We start from the raw sequence: 14,278 nt of genomic DNA on the forward strand, positions 1-14,278 counted from the left end.
GTTGATCGTTGTGTCGCCAATGGTACACGGTATTGAGAAGCTTCCCGGATCCTTTAACTTTGGAGGTGAACTCCCTTGAAGTATTGCACTACTCACCTTAGTGAAGGCGATAGTCTCAAGCTTCCATATCGACTTCTTCTTTGTGAGGATATCTTTCATGTATTTCGCATAGGCCGGCACATGATTGATTAATTCCGTGAAAGGAATTGAGACTTCTAAATTCGTCACAATTTCCATGAACTTTCCAAGTTGATCATCAAATTTGGGCTTGGCTTGACGACTTGGGAAAGGAAGTCTAATCACAATGGGCTCCTTCTCCTTGGCCTTGTCTTCATTTTTCTTTGAACTTTCTTCTTTTGACGATTCTCCATCTTTGGTGTTTTGCACAATTTCTTCCTTTTCACTAGCTTCCACAACGTCATCCTCAACTTGCTTCTTCGGTGCTTCATACCTTGTACCACTTCTCAAATGAATGGCACTAACCGTTTCATGTCTAGGGGGGTTACTTTGAGGTGGTAATTGCCCCTTTTGTCTTTGTGAGCTTGAAGATGCTAGTTGAGTCAATTGTGTTTCCAACATCTTGGTGTGAGCTAGAATGTTGTTGATGGTGGTTTCCTTTGCTTGGCTATCTTTTTGCATTTGAGTGAAGAATCTTGTTGATTCTTTTGCATTTGGAGGACCGCTTTTTGGACATCAAAGCCTTGGTCATTTTGGTGATTGTATGGATTTTTATTTTGGTAACCTTGGTTTTGATTGTAAAAGGGTCTTTGATTTTGGTTTCTCATGGGTGGTGGAGTGTATGTTGTTTGAGGGTTTTGAACATTTTGGCTTTTGTATGAGAGATTTGGATGGAATTTGGTGTTTTCATTGTAAAAGTTGGAATAAGGGGTACCACTCTTGTATGCTTGGAAAGCATTCACTTGTTCATTTGTTCCCCTACATTCACCTTGGTCATGTCCCAAAGTTCCACAATTCTCACATATCCCACTTGGGATTGATGAGGATGCCGTCATGGCATTAACATGATGCTTCGATGATTTTGAGTTTTCCTCAAGTCTAGCCATAGCTTGTTCAAACTTCAAGTTGATTGTGTCAATGTGAGCACTAAGTTGAGCACCCAATTGAGTAACGGAGTCCACTTCATGCTTTCCTCCTCTAGTAGCCTTGCGAGGTCTACTATATTGTGAGTTATGGACCGCCATTTCCTCAATCTTATTCCATGTTTGATTGTCATCAACTTCGGTGAACATTCCATTTGATCCCATATTGAGAATGTTCCTAGAATCTTCATATAAACCATTCCAAAATTGTTGCACCAAAAACCATTCGCTAAGTCCATGGTGAGGACATGAGCGACAAATTCCCTTGAACCGCTCCCAAGCTTCATACAAAGACTCTTCATCCCTTTGCTTAAAACCCGTAATTTGAGCTCTTAGCATGTTAGTCTTTTCCGGTGGGTAGAATTTTTTGTAGAAAGCTAGAGCCAACTTCTTCCAAGAATCTATTCCAAGGGTGGCCTTATCAAGGCCCTTCAACCATTGCTTCGCGGTGCCGATTAAGGAAAAAGGAAATAAGACCCATCTAATTTGGTCTTGAGTCACGCCCGTTTGAGAGATTGCATCATAATAGTCGCAAAAGGTTTCCATATGAGAATGAGGGTCCTCACTAGGCATCCCCCCGAATTGGCTCCTCTCAACTAATTGGATGAAGGATGACTTGGCAATAAAATTTCCGGTTAGATGTTGCGGCGTAGGAGTACCATTTGGTAGATTCTCCTCGGTGGGTACGGAGTGTGACGAGAATTTTGGCATTGTAGGTGGATTTTGTGGGGTATTGTGTAATGGGTTCTCTTCTCCTTCTATTGCGAAAGGATTGACAAACTCACTAGTGGGTTGAACAACTTCACTAATACCTCTTAAATTCCTCCTAACAAGTCTCCTATTGTTCGTCAAGGTTCTTTCGATTTCACGGTCAAAAGGTAACAAATCACCTTGTAACCTTCTAGACATGCAAAATATCAAACAACTCGAAAACAATTAGAACAAACCTTGAGGAGTTTTATTTCCTCAAGGCGAAGAAAGACACAACTAATGACAATAAAAAGAAATCTAAATCAAACAAACACCGTCCCCGGCAACGGCGCCATTTTTGGTGCGACATGATGTCGTCAGGTCACATCCAATCAAACACATTTATAAAACTCAACAATTAGTAAAGAGGCGAGTAAAGGTCGGATCCCAAGGGACGGGAGTTGAAATGAGATTTCTATTGTAACTAGTGGTGTCTAAGGGGTGTCACAAATTGGGTTGATGTAGAAGGTTACTAAACTAAAATAGCAATGAAAATAAACAAGCAAGATGAATTAAAGGGGTGTAAACAATTGATTAAAGGCACTAGGGTGTCATGGGATCATAGGGGAATCATGGGATATGATCATACAAACATGTTCACAAATTATAAGCAAGCAATTATTGTTGTGATGGATTGAGTTGGGTTATGTCTTACAATCCTAGGAAAGTTTGGGTCCCGGAGCCGAATCGATTAGATTGTACAACACCTACAAGTCGACTTAATCTTCACTACTCAACAACATGCATGGTCTAATGAGACTCGAGTTGGGTTATGTCTTACAAGTCTCATTGAAAAGATAGAAGATGATAGTAAATGCAAGGATTCATAGGCTTAGCATTTCATCAAATATAACATGTGCATGAGTTGAGATCAAAACAAGCAAGCAAATAAAACATGAAAGCATATTAATTTAAGCATGAATCATTCCCCATGTTGGTTTCCCCTAATCACCCATTAACCCTAGCTAAGAGACTACTCACTCATTATCATGTTGATCATGCTAGCAAGGTTGTCAATCATACCAACAATATGAAACATGATGAACAAATGAAAGTAATTAACAATAATTAAAAAGGGATTAAGAGATTATACCTACTAATGATTCCAATAATAAAGCAAAGATAAAAGAAGTACTTGAATGCTTGATTGAGAGGTTGTCAATCTCCCAACAATAACCCAAAATAATCTTCAATTACCCAAAATAAAGGATGAACAAAAGAGAGATTGAAGAACTAAAACTTGGATTAAAACTTGATTAATACTTGATTACAATATTAAACAGAGATTTGATTGATATTAACTACACTAATTATTGATAAGAAGAACATCCTCCTCTAATTAGACTAATGGGGTATTTATAGTGGAAATTAGGGAGGATGCATTAGGGTTAACTAAGGGCTAAACTAGTAATTACACTTTTTAAGTTGAGCAAGAAGGAGCCGGTATTTTCTGAGAGAAGGGCTTCTTTCTTCGTAGCTTGGAGAAGACAATCCGTGCTGTGCTAGAATCCGGGCGGAATAGGGTCGGGACGGGCGGATTGGTGACAATCCGCTCGGATTGTCAGTCAGCAACAAATCTTCTTTTCTTATTCCCTTTTCTTCATAAATTCCTTGGGGATTTCCTTGGGGACTCAAGGATCCTTTCTCAACATTGCTCTTCTACTATAATATGTACAAAGGCCTTCTAATCTTGTCTCTCCTTGATGCTTGGTCATTGAATTCGATCAATTTAGTCTCGTTTTGCCATGAAATTGCAAGATTCTTACTCCTTTCCTACCAAGGGATCAAAATCTCAAAGAATATGCAAAACAAAGAACTAAAGATAAGAAATGACCCAAATAAGCACTAAAAAGCATGGGAACAAGGCTAATTCAGGGGCTAAATATGCGCCAATTATGGTCACATCAAGAGGAAGAAGCCGGGTTTCGAGTTGTTCATCCTTCGAAGAAACCGAAGAACTCTCCTGCCGTGGACAAAGTGATTGACAAGAATGGGAAGGCTAGACCTCGAGAAACACCGTTGGTGATTAGGTCCGAAGTGGCGCAGGAGCGTCCAGCTCGAGGTCGTGACAAGGAATATGACAAGAATGACAAGGGCAAAGGGAAAATGGAGGAATAGCCCAAAGTCTTTATTATTATTTATTATTATGATTGTAATAAGAAGGTGGGGTTTTTAGAATCCTAGCCTATTTTATTTTTTTTTTTATCTTTAGCATTATTATTATGTAACGTACTATTATTATTATTAGAAAATGAATGAAATAAAGGAGGTTAATTGGTTATGAAACCGTTGTGATTTTCTATTTATTATTCTTGTCGAATTCCAAATGCGATCGCAAATGTCCTTCTATTTACATTTTGAAATTAATGGGTTGTATCCTGCGAAGGATTACCTACGTATTCATTAAAAAAATGAAATCAAACCCTTGCGCGTAGTTCGAGTAAATGTAAAAGAATAATTGTTCTAAGCAAGAGCTTGTAATGAACTTAGAAGATAAGCATGAGCTTTTTACTTACTCTTAAGTTACAATTTCGTTTATTTGATGATATGAGGATGACAGATTGTCAAAATGCAAGAGCAAGGTGACGTTAGCTTTTTTCAGCTTGGCCAGGGGCCGTTTATTTAGTGCCACAAGAGCGACACATGAGGTTACGCGAGGCGCGATTTTGTTCCTATTCTAGGCATAGTACCGCTTTAGTTGGTCAAGGTTTGTCGGGTTGGCAAATTCATTCCCATCTAGGTATGTGATCCTAACCGTACCCCATGGAAGTATGGACTTGACTAGAAATGGCCCAGCCCAATTAGGTTTGAATTTTCCTCGTGGATCGACAGGTAAAAGAGCTCTAATCGACTTGAGTACTAAGTCTCCTTCCTTGATGTTCCTTGGCTTGACCCTTTTGTTGAAGGCTTGTTTGATACGTGCTTGATATGTCTGGACATTATGTAATGCGCGTAGCCTACGTTCATCCAGGAGGATGAGTTCTTCATATCTATCCCTCTTCCAATCGGCTTCCGGGATTTGACTTTCGAGTAAGATACGCAATGATGGTATTTCTAACTCGACTGGCTGTACAACTTCCATGCCGTAGGTCAAATAGAAAGGGGTGGCCCCAGTGGGCGTCCTAACAGATGTACGATATCCCCACAAAGCAAAGGGTATCTTGCTTGGCCAATCTCGATAGTTGTCGATCATTTTCTTGAGAATTGTGACAACGTTCTTGTTTGCCGCTTCTACTGCACCATTAGTCTGTGGTCTATATGGCGAAGAGTGGTGATGCCTAATTTTGTACTTGGCTAGCATTTGTTCAGTCTCAGCTTGGAAATGTGATCCATTATCACTAATGATCTCATGTGGGGAACCGTATCGACAGATGATGTTGTTTTGTATGAACTTTGCTACATTTTTAGCCGTGAGACTACTGTAGGAAGCCGCTTCTACCCATTTGGTGAAATAGTCAATTGCCACTAGGATGAAACAGTGACCTCCTATTTCGGCTGGAGTTATCTTCCCGATTATGTCAATTCCCCAAGCAGAAAATGGCCAAGGAGATGTCATCGTATAGAACAATGAAGGAGGGACATGCTGTACATTCCCGAATATTTGGCAGTTGTGGCAATGCCTTACGTATTTGATGCAATCGGATTCCATTGTGGTCCAATAATACCCCAAACGTGTGATTTTCTTTGCCATCATGGGTCCACTCATGTGAGGACCGCATTCTCCATCATGGACCTCTTCCATCACTTTCTGTGCCTGTGAATGATCAAGGCAACGTAGGATTACACCAAGAGGTGTTCTTTTGTATAACTCTCCTTGCATGAGAACGTATTGGGAAGCTAGTAGGCGTATAGCACGTTGTCCCCTTTTGTCCATATCTGGTGGATAGGTACCGTTGAGCTTGAAATTTAGGATTGCTTGGAACCAAGGTTCCTCTGTGATTTCCTCTTCATCGGTGATTTGGTGGACGTAAGCTGGCTCTGATCGTCGCTCGATGCATAAAGGCATTTCCACCATGTTATCTGGCATATTAATCAAAGATGCAAGTTTCGCAAGAGCATCTGCAAATTTATTCTCTTCTCGAGGTAGGTGTAGATAGGTCACGTGATCAAAGAATTGGGCAACTTGGTCTATTCTGGCTTGATAAGGTGCTAGGCTTTCGCTTCGGATTTTCCAAGATCCCGTAACTTGATTGATTATCAGGGACGAATCCCCATGCACTCGGAGGTTCTTAATGCCTAAGCTCACTGCCGCTTGTAGTCCAATGAGACAAGCTTCGTATTCTGCAGCGTTATTTGTCACCTCGAAGTCGAGTTTGACAGAGATTGGTGTATGCTCGCCTTTAGGAGAAAGGAGCAATACTCCTATTCCAAATCCTCTCAAGTTGGATGCTCCATCAAAGTAAAGGTCCCAGGAGTCTACATCGGTTTGGAGTATATCCTCGTCTGGAAATGACCAAGTATCTATTGTTTGTGCATCATTGATGGGATTTTCTGCAAAGATTTCGGCAACGGCGCGCCCTTTTATAACTTTCAGAGGCACGTATTTGAGATCGAACTCTGAGAGCATCAAGGTCCATCTTGCTAGGCGTCCGTTGAGGACGGGTTTCTCGAAGAGGTATTTGACAGGGTCCATTTTGGAGTATATTTTGACGGAGTAGCTAAGCATGTAATGACGTAGCTTCTTCGTCGCCCACACAAGAGCGAGGCATGTCTTTTCGAGTTGTGAATATTTGCACTCGTACTCCAAGAACTTCTTACTAAGGTAGTAGATAGCCCTTTCTTCCTTTCCTACGGTTTGAGCTAGCATGGCGCCCATGGTTTTTTGATTCTTGTGAGATATAAACCAAGAGGTTGATCTCGTTGAGGTGGCATGAGCACTGGTGGTTTAGCTAATATCTCCTTGATTCGGTCGAATGTCTTTTGACAGTCATCATCCCACATGGTGTGATCTGTTTTCTTGAGCTTTTTGAAGATAGGTTCACAAATCATGGTGAGTTTCGATATGAATCGACTTATATATTGCACTTTTCCCAGGAATCCTCTGACTTCTTTTTCTGTTTGAGGTTGTGGCATTTCGATCAGAGCTTTGATTTTGGAAGGGTCTATTTCTATACCTCGTTGGCTAACTACGTATCCCAGGAGTTTGCCAGATGTTACTCCGAATGCGCACTTCTGAGGATTGAGCCTCATGTTGTACTTTTGTAGCCTTGAGAAGATTTTGTGAAAGTTCGCAATATGCCCCTCTCTATCCTTGGACTTGACGATCATGTCGTCTACGTATACCTCAACTTCTTTATGCATCATGTCATGTAGGAGTGTAGTTGCGGTGCGTTGATATGTAGCTCCGGCGTTGATTAACCCAAACGGCATGACCGTATAGCAATAAGTTCCCCATTGAGTGACAAAGGCGGTCTTATGCATGTCTTCTATGGCCATCTTGATTTGGTTGTAACCCGCGTACCCATCCATGAAGGATAGTAACGCGTGATCTGCGGTATTGTCCACCAATATGTCGATATGTGGTAGAGGAAAGTCATCCTTAGGACTTGCTTTGTTTAAGTCTCTAAAATCAACACAAACACGGATTCTCCCATCCTTTTTGGGTACGGGTACTATGTTGGCTACCCAGTCAGAGTACTCGGAAACTTTGATGAACCCGGCTTTGAATTGCTTATCGACTTCTTCCTTAATCTTGAGAGCCCATTCTGTCTTCATTCGACGAAGCTTCTGTTTCACGGGCTTGAAACCTGGCTTATTTGGGATTCTATGTTCGGCGATATACTTGTCGATCCCTGGCATGTCTTTGTAGGACCAAGCGAAAACGTCTTTGAATTCGTTTAGGAGGTCTATGAAACTGGCCCTTTCGGCAGAGCTCAAGGTAGTCCCTATCCTAAGTTCTTGGGGTTCTAGTTCGGTTCCTACATTGATGGGTTCGGTGTTCTCTATTACTGGTCCCCCTTCCCCTTCTTGTAGTATTTCCTTGGCTACGTAGGGAGGTATCTCAATTGAGTCTGGGTCTGGGTCATCCTCAGTATCATCGTAAATAGAATTGCATTCAAGATAACACAAAGAGTAAGCAAAACCTGATTTATTCATATTAAAGTTTGAGAAAAGTTGAAACAAAGAAGCCATCTGATCTGTGGTCAGCGGCGGTAAAGGGACAGTTGTTGGGACATTTCCCGAACTACAGTTACTATTTGAGGCTAAGCTAGGAGAAACAAAGGGAATGGGGACGACGACAAGAGGAGACTCCCTATTAACTTCTCTAGACTCCGACTCTGACACCGACTCTGACTCTAACTCGAATTCATCGTCTTCTGGTTCTCCCTTGAACATCTCTCCTTCTCCAGTGGTGAGCTTGAAGAGTCTTCCTTGATTGTTGGTCCATTTGATTGATTTTCTCCATCCTTTCTGCTGGTTAACGCGGTAGGGTTGAATTGATCGTCTTGAAGTATCATGGTAATGATCTCATCCTGCGCGGCTCTAACAAATCGATCTTCTCCAAATAGTAGACTAACAGCTTCTTCGTCTAAGCAAGGTGCTTGACGAGCCTTGACAGTAGGAACCGTTTCTGGAGGAATGATGTAGCAATCGTGAAAGATCTCGATTCCGGCTAGCTTCCTTCCGAGGTAGTGCCAAGGTTCGGGAAATCCGTGAAAGAGTTCTTGACTTCCTTCCCTAACTAAGTATCCATTTAGGGTAGGGAGATATGGCCGCATTTGGACTCCTATGTGCTTACGGCTTTGAACTTGAGCGAGCATCTTGAGAACTTCCTCTTTCGTGGGTTTGTATCCTAGTCCAAGTGGTATTCTTTTTTAGTTGCCTTCCTTGTAGGGTGCGAAGGTGTTTCTTCGGGCAGGGTTCAAAGGCATTCCCGGGAAGTATCCCTGGGATTTGAGTATGTGGTTGACCACCAAGTTGGAGTAGGGATCGTAGTATAGGGGTGCCAACTCACTTTCTATGACACTTATGCTTTGAAAGCCCTCAAGTTCATATATTGGATCCGCAAGGACTTGATTGTTTGATTTCTTTTCGATTATTGCCTTGATGGGCGACAAAGTGATCGTCACCACTTTGCCATTTAGTGGAATTTTGATCTTTTGGTGAAGGGTGGATGTTACCGCTTTGGAAGCGTGAATCCAGGGTCTTCCCAGAAGTATGTTGAAGGAAGCTTCGATGTCCACTATTTGGAAGTTAACCTTTCGCTCAATTGGCCCAGTGGCTATTGTTAGGTTAACAAGTCCTACTACCTTTCATCGTGTACCATCATATGCGCGGACACCTTGATTGGTAGGGGTCCAATCCGACTCTTTCATGCCTAGTTTGTATGCCGTTTTCAAGGGTATGACGTTGACCGCGGAGCCATCATCCACCAAAGTCATTGGCACATTCTTCTTTAAGCCAACGACAGTGATGTAAAGAGCCAAGTTGTGACTAGCGCCAAAGGGCGGCAAATCTTCATCTGAGAAAGTAATAGGATTACTTAGCTTCGGTGATTCTTGGAAGACCAAGTTGGAATTATGTGCAACATTTAGTTTGGCCAAAGCTTGTAGTAAAGCTTGGCGATGTGGGAATGAGCTTGCTACTAGTTGCCAGACTGAAAGATCAGCCTTTGTCTTCTGTAATTGCTTTAGCAAATGATCAGTAGAGTCATCTTCGCTATCATTTGGTGTGATAACGTTGGTTGGACCATTTTGAGTAGTACTTTGATATGGACGCCCCGAACGAGTTAGGTGGTCCACATCTTGGTCTTCACCATTTTGGGCTATTTCCTTGACTAGGGAGTGTTCAACGAGATACTCGTCCTCATCATCATCGACCCATACTCCATTGAATGTAGCTAGTTCCCTCATTCTCATGATCTCGTCCTCTAATTGTGTAATTTGGTCGATTAGTTTATCAACCACGGCGACTACTTCTTGCATAGTAGCATTTTGGGAGAAAATTAGTGGCGTATGTTCTTTATGTGTTGCATTGGGGTCATGTAAAGTTGTCACCACATTTTCCAATTCCGAAACTTGCCTATCCACACTCCTTGCCCATGCGATGAAGTCGGTAATGGTAGGGGAAATGGTAGAGTAGAACCCTTCATTCGCGATCGCGTGGATCTCATCTTCGACTGGAGAAATGAGGTGTGAACAATCTAAGGTAGATTCTTCACTTGTGATCACTAGAATTCCAAGAGGATTCTGAGTGTTGTTGGGCTTACCTCCCGGCGGTATTGGTAGCACATTTTTCAATTTGTAGCATTTTTCTGTGTCATGTCCCTTACCCCTATGATATTCGCAGTATGAATTCTCGTCCCAGAACTTGGATTTCTTTTCTGGTTCGGGTGTAGGGCCTATGGGTTGGAGTTTGCCTTGTTTCATCAACCTTTTTAGAGCATTGAAGTAAATGTCCCCAAGGTTTGTAAATTTTCTCGGTGGGGTACTCTTCTTGGATGGCTCGAGGAGGATAACTTCATCGGTCTTGCTAGTGGAGCCGTAAGAACGACTTGTTGAGCCTTGATATCCTCGGCCTACCGTTTTGGACAAGAGCCCTTTACGGATGTCATCTTCGATCCTTGTTCCTAGTACGGTTAAATCTTTGAAAGTTTTGATGTTTTGGTACCTCAAATGATTAACATAGATGGGTTTTAGGTTGTCCACGAACTTCTCCACAAGGGTAGCTTCGTCTGGGCGTTCAACTAGTTGGGTACTAGTTGGGTACTAGTCTTCCTCCACCTACTTAGGAAGTCGGTGAAACCTTCTTTGTCATTTTGGGTAAGAACCTCTAAAGTGCGCATGTTGACTTGGATCTTAGCATTATCCGCATATTGCTAAGCAAACTCGATCGCGGCATCTATCCAAGTAGCGATCTTCTTATGTTCTAGAGAGTAGAACCATTGCTTTGGGAGGGTGTCAAGAGATGAAGGAAAGATCCTTAAGAACATCTCGGGTTTGATGCCTTTGATAGACATGTAGTCCTTGAAAGCACGGATGTGATTCAAAGGGTTTTCGTGCCCCTTAAATCTAGGGATATCCTTCATGTTGAAGTTGGTTGGCAACTTGGAACTCACCGCCTCGTACTTACGGTTATTTTCCCTATAAATGCCATCCCCTTTGAGATACATCAATTGTTCCTCCAAATATTGGAGTCGTTTCTCAGCTGCAGTCATTCCTATGGGAGGGTTTTCTTCCCCGAAGGTGTTCACAAAGCCATCATCTACTTCACTTTCCCGAGGAGGCAACCTCATTTCTACGGTATAAATTCGGCCTTCGATTGTATCTAGGCGGTCGTGCACTTGATCTTGAGTAACTTGGAGGCGAGCTAGCGCGGTTAGGATTTGATCATTACCATTCTGGGGTTGGTCGGTGCTTACTTCGCTTGTTTCAGGCATCTTGGAAACTGAATAAGAGATCGACGACGAATCAAAACACGATCGACCATTCTAACACACTTACTAAGAGAGAAATGTTTTGACTTGGGAAGTGGGTGTGTGCCACTTGTGTCATGTGAGTTTTGAAAAGATGACAATGTTTGAAAATGTGTGTCCTAGTCAACTATAGTGTAGTTGTAGGAGTGGACTCGAAGTGAGGTTTTGAAATGGGTTGGGCCCGGAATTTTGACTCGACAAATGGACAGAGTTTTGACTCGGTTTTGGGCTAATCATTGGCTTTTTCGAAATTTTTACATTTAAAAAAGGATTTTGATTTTACAAAAATCGTCATGGTTTTGTTTAGAAATGGTGATCACGTAAGGTACAAACATTTATACAGGCATTATAACGAGATGCTGAATGCATTTAAAAGGGTTTTGGTTTAAAAGGGTGGGTTGCCATACCGAACAATCAAACCCGAAGTCTGTAGAGAGGCTCGTACCAAACAAGAGTAAGGCCGATTCCTAGTCCATTTCCTCAAGTAGTGAAAGTCCTTGATACAAACAAGAGTAAGTACCATGGTATGGATGACGTCAATCGCTATCCATCCTTAGGCCCAAATAAGAATTAGGACCGTTTAGACGGGACGATTGGTCGAATGGGTTGGGTTGGGCCTAGGAAGGCCGAATGAAACGATCTAGGAAGACCGAGTTATGAAAACCGACAATTGTCTTGTACAAACTATTCCCTAACCTTGTTCAAGTTTCACCCTTTTGGCTACACGTAAGTGTATTATCCTCAGCGGAGTCGCCAAACTGTGGACGCGGGCCCACGGGGGCGCTTGGGAAACAAGCGTTTGCATTTGTGGAGTCGCCACCAATTTATTGTGGAAAATTGGAAACCGTTCGAATACCTCGTGCCATGTCAAGACACAAAGTAGTGACATGAACACCAAGAACTCGTTACCCTTAGCATTCTATGTCTAGAATGACTCTCGTGGATGCCAATGAACACGGATGTTCACAGAGATCTGGAGTAAGGGGTGAGGGTACGTATTAGGAAGCTCTTTTGATCGAACACCTAATCCCGCCCGCCTCGATAGCGGCCTCTACTAATGATTAGGGAAAATCGTCTATACTTGATATATCGTCGGTTATATGCATGCAATGCAACATCCAATGTTTTGATCCTAACATGTGAGAATTAATACTAAGTCGGTGAACAATTAATTTATCATACAATAAATGTCAAAGTAGGAATTTAGATTCAATTACATGTGAAGACATACAAGCAATGCGATAAAAGAAATACAACAATAATACAATAATGAAATTTACAATAATTACAACGGATTAATGATTTATGTCGAAAATACCTTTAAAACGGATGGTTTGAGAAAGAATAAATAAAGGAATTAGCGAACAGGAATTAAGGCGATAATATGATTAATAGTTAATTAATACGTAAACTAATTAAACTAGGTCAAGGCAGAACGGAAGTTCAGAGACAGAAATCAACCTGGAACAGGAGCAGCAGAGCTGCGCCCTCTGGAAGAGGCGCAGCAGTTGTTGCGTCTGTTCCAACGCTGAGTTCTGGCTGTGAAGCCGGAACTGCAAATTGTTAAGTATTCATGGGTGAATTTAATGATTGATTACGATATTCAACTCGGATGAAAGTGATTTAATACATTAATTACATGTGAATGAGTCATAAAAACGATAAAACATGGATAAAACGAATGTAAACGAAATAATTACATGAATGAAAGATTGATTAGTGACATGAGTGAACTAATTAGGTTAAATATGACGAATTAATGAAGAACTAATGACGGATAAACTGATGGGAATATGCCAAATATCGAATTCCAGAAACTCAATATGAAAGAATCGAATTTCTACAACCCGGATTGATTTTAATGACGAAAACCCGCAAATATTGGATTATAAGGGATTTAAGTAGGGAATTAACGATGAATTATATACTAACAGTGATTAATAATATGTCAGATTATTATCCTTAAGTTATTATGTCAAAGAAACAACGAACAATTGAAAAAAACAATTTAACCAAACGAATTATCAAAAGACGAAGGAAGAAGAAAGGAAGCAGGAACTGCGGCAGCCTCACGAAGAGGCGCAGCAGTTGCGGCGTCCTTTCTCGATGTCTGTCTTCTGATAATCCGTAAAAAGGGTTTTAAATATGGTTTTACAAATCGGTTTTAGAAATACTTTCGACATAAACCTTACATTAATGATTACGAAAAGTAAATAACAATAATAAAAGAGAGATTTACACCCTCAGACTTACATGTTTGACGAAACGAGATGAACTAAGTTTATGTTTTAGTGATGCTCGACTCGAATGTAACGAAAGTGCCCTCGTAAGAGGAAAACGATAAAGATTAATTAAAGTTGATTATTGTGGAGTTGGTCAAATTGGTCGGTCATGCAAACGAGGCTGGTACTCAGAAGGATCCGAGCTTACGTGGTCGAAAGTTCAAGCACGTAGACGCCAAAAAGTAAGAACGTGGTCTAGAATGCAAAGGGAGAAGAGAAGGGCGGACACTCGCGTGAGAAATATGAGGAGCGAAGGCCCCTATTTATACTAATCACGTGAAGGAATTAGGGTTTTCGGAGAACCTTTGGAAGTGAATCTCGAAAAGATATGAAAAAGATACGAAAAATACGCCGAAAAGGACTTGGGAAGAGGCGCAGCAGGCACTGCGTCCCTTGGAAGAGGCGCAACACCTGCTGCGTCTGTTCCCGAGTGGTTTGCTCCTGCGGAAGAAAGATTTCCGTGTTTAATTTATGGAATAACGGATTAATCTTATTTTCCTTAATATTTTGTATGAATATTACGGGAAATTCTTTACCAAAGACTAAAATATTTATAAAATATGGAATAGAAATATCCGGAGCATTCTAGAACATTCTGACTCGGGAATTTAGCGTTTATCAGAAAATGAAGACGGTTTTAGGCCCGGACTCCAAATGTACTTTAATTACTGTCAAAACGACCGTATCGGCGCGTAGATGACAATTAAGAGGTAGACACAAGTGTTTGAGCA

The 14,278-nt window shown here is 41.5% G+C and overlaps 1 non-coding gene across 1 annotated transcript; it reads left to right on the forward strand.

Moving 5' to 3' along the window:
* Positions 1 to 1,332: 1,332 nt before the first annotated feature.
* Positions 1,333 to 1,439, forward strand: LOC141593596 (small nucleolar RNA R71). Its single transcript, XR_012521670.1, has one exon. It is a non-coding gene; the product is annotated as a small nucleolar RNA R71 (small nucleolar RNA).
* Positions 1,440 to 14,278: the final 12,839 nt, after the last annotated feature.

This window comes from Silene latifolia, chromosome 7, assembly GCF_048544455.1.
Source record: "Silene latifolia isolate original U9 population chromosome 7, ASM4854445v1, whole genome shotgun sequence".
Classification (NCBI taxonomy): Eukaryota; Viridiplantae; Streptophyta; class Magnoliopsida; order Caryophyllales; family Caryophyllaceae; genus Silene; species Silene latifolia.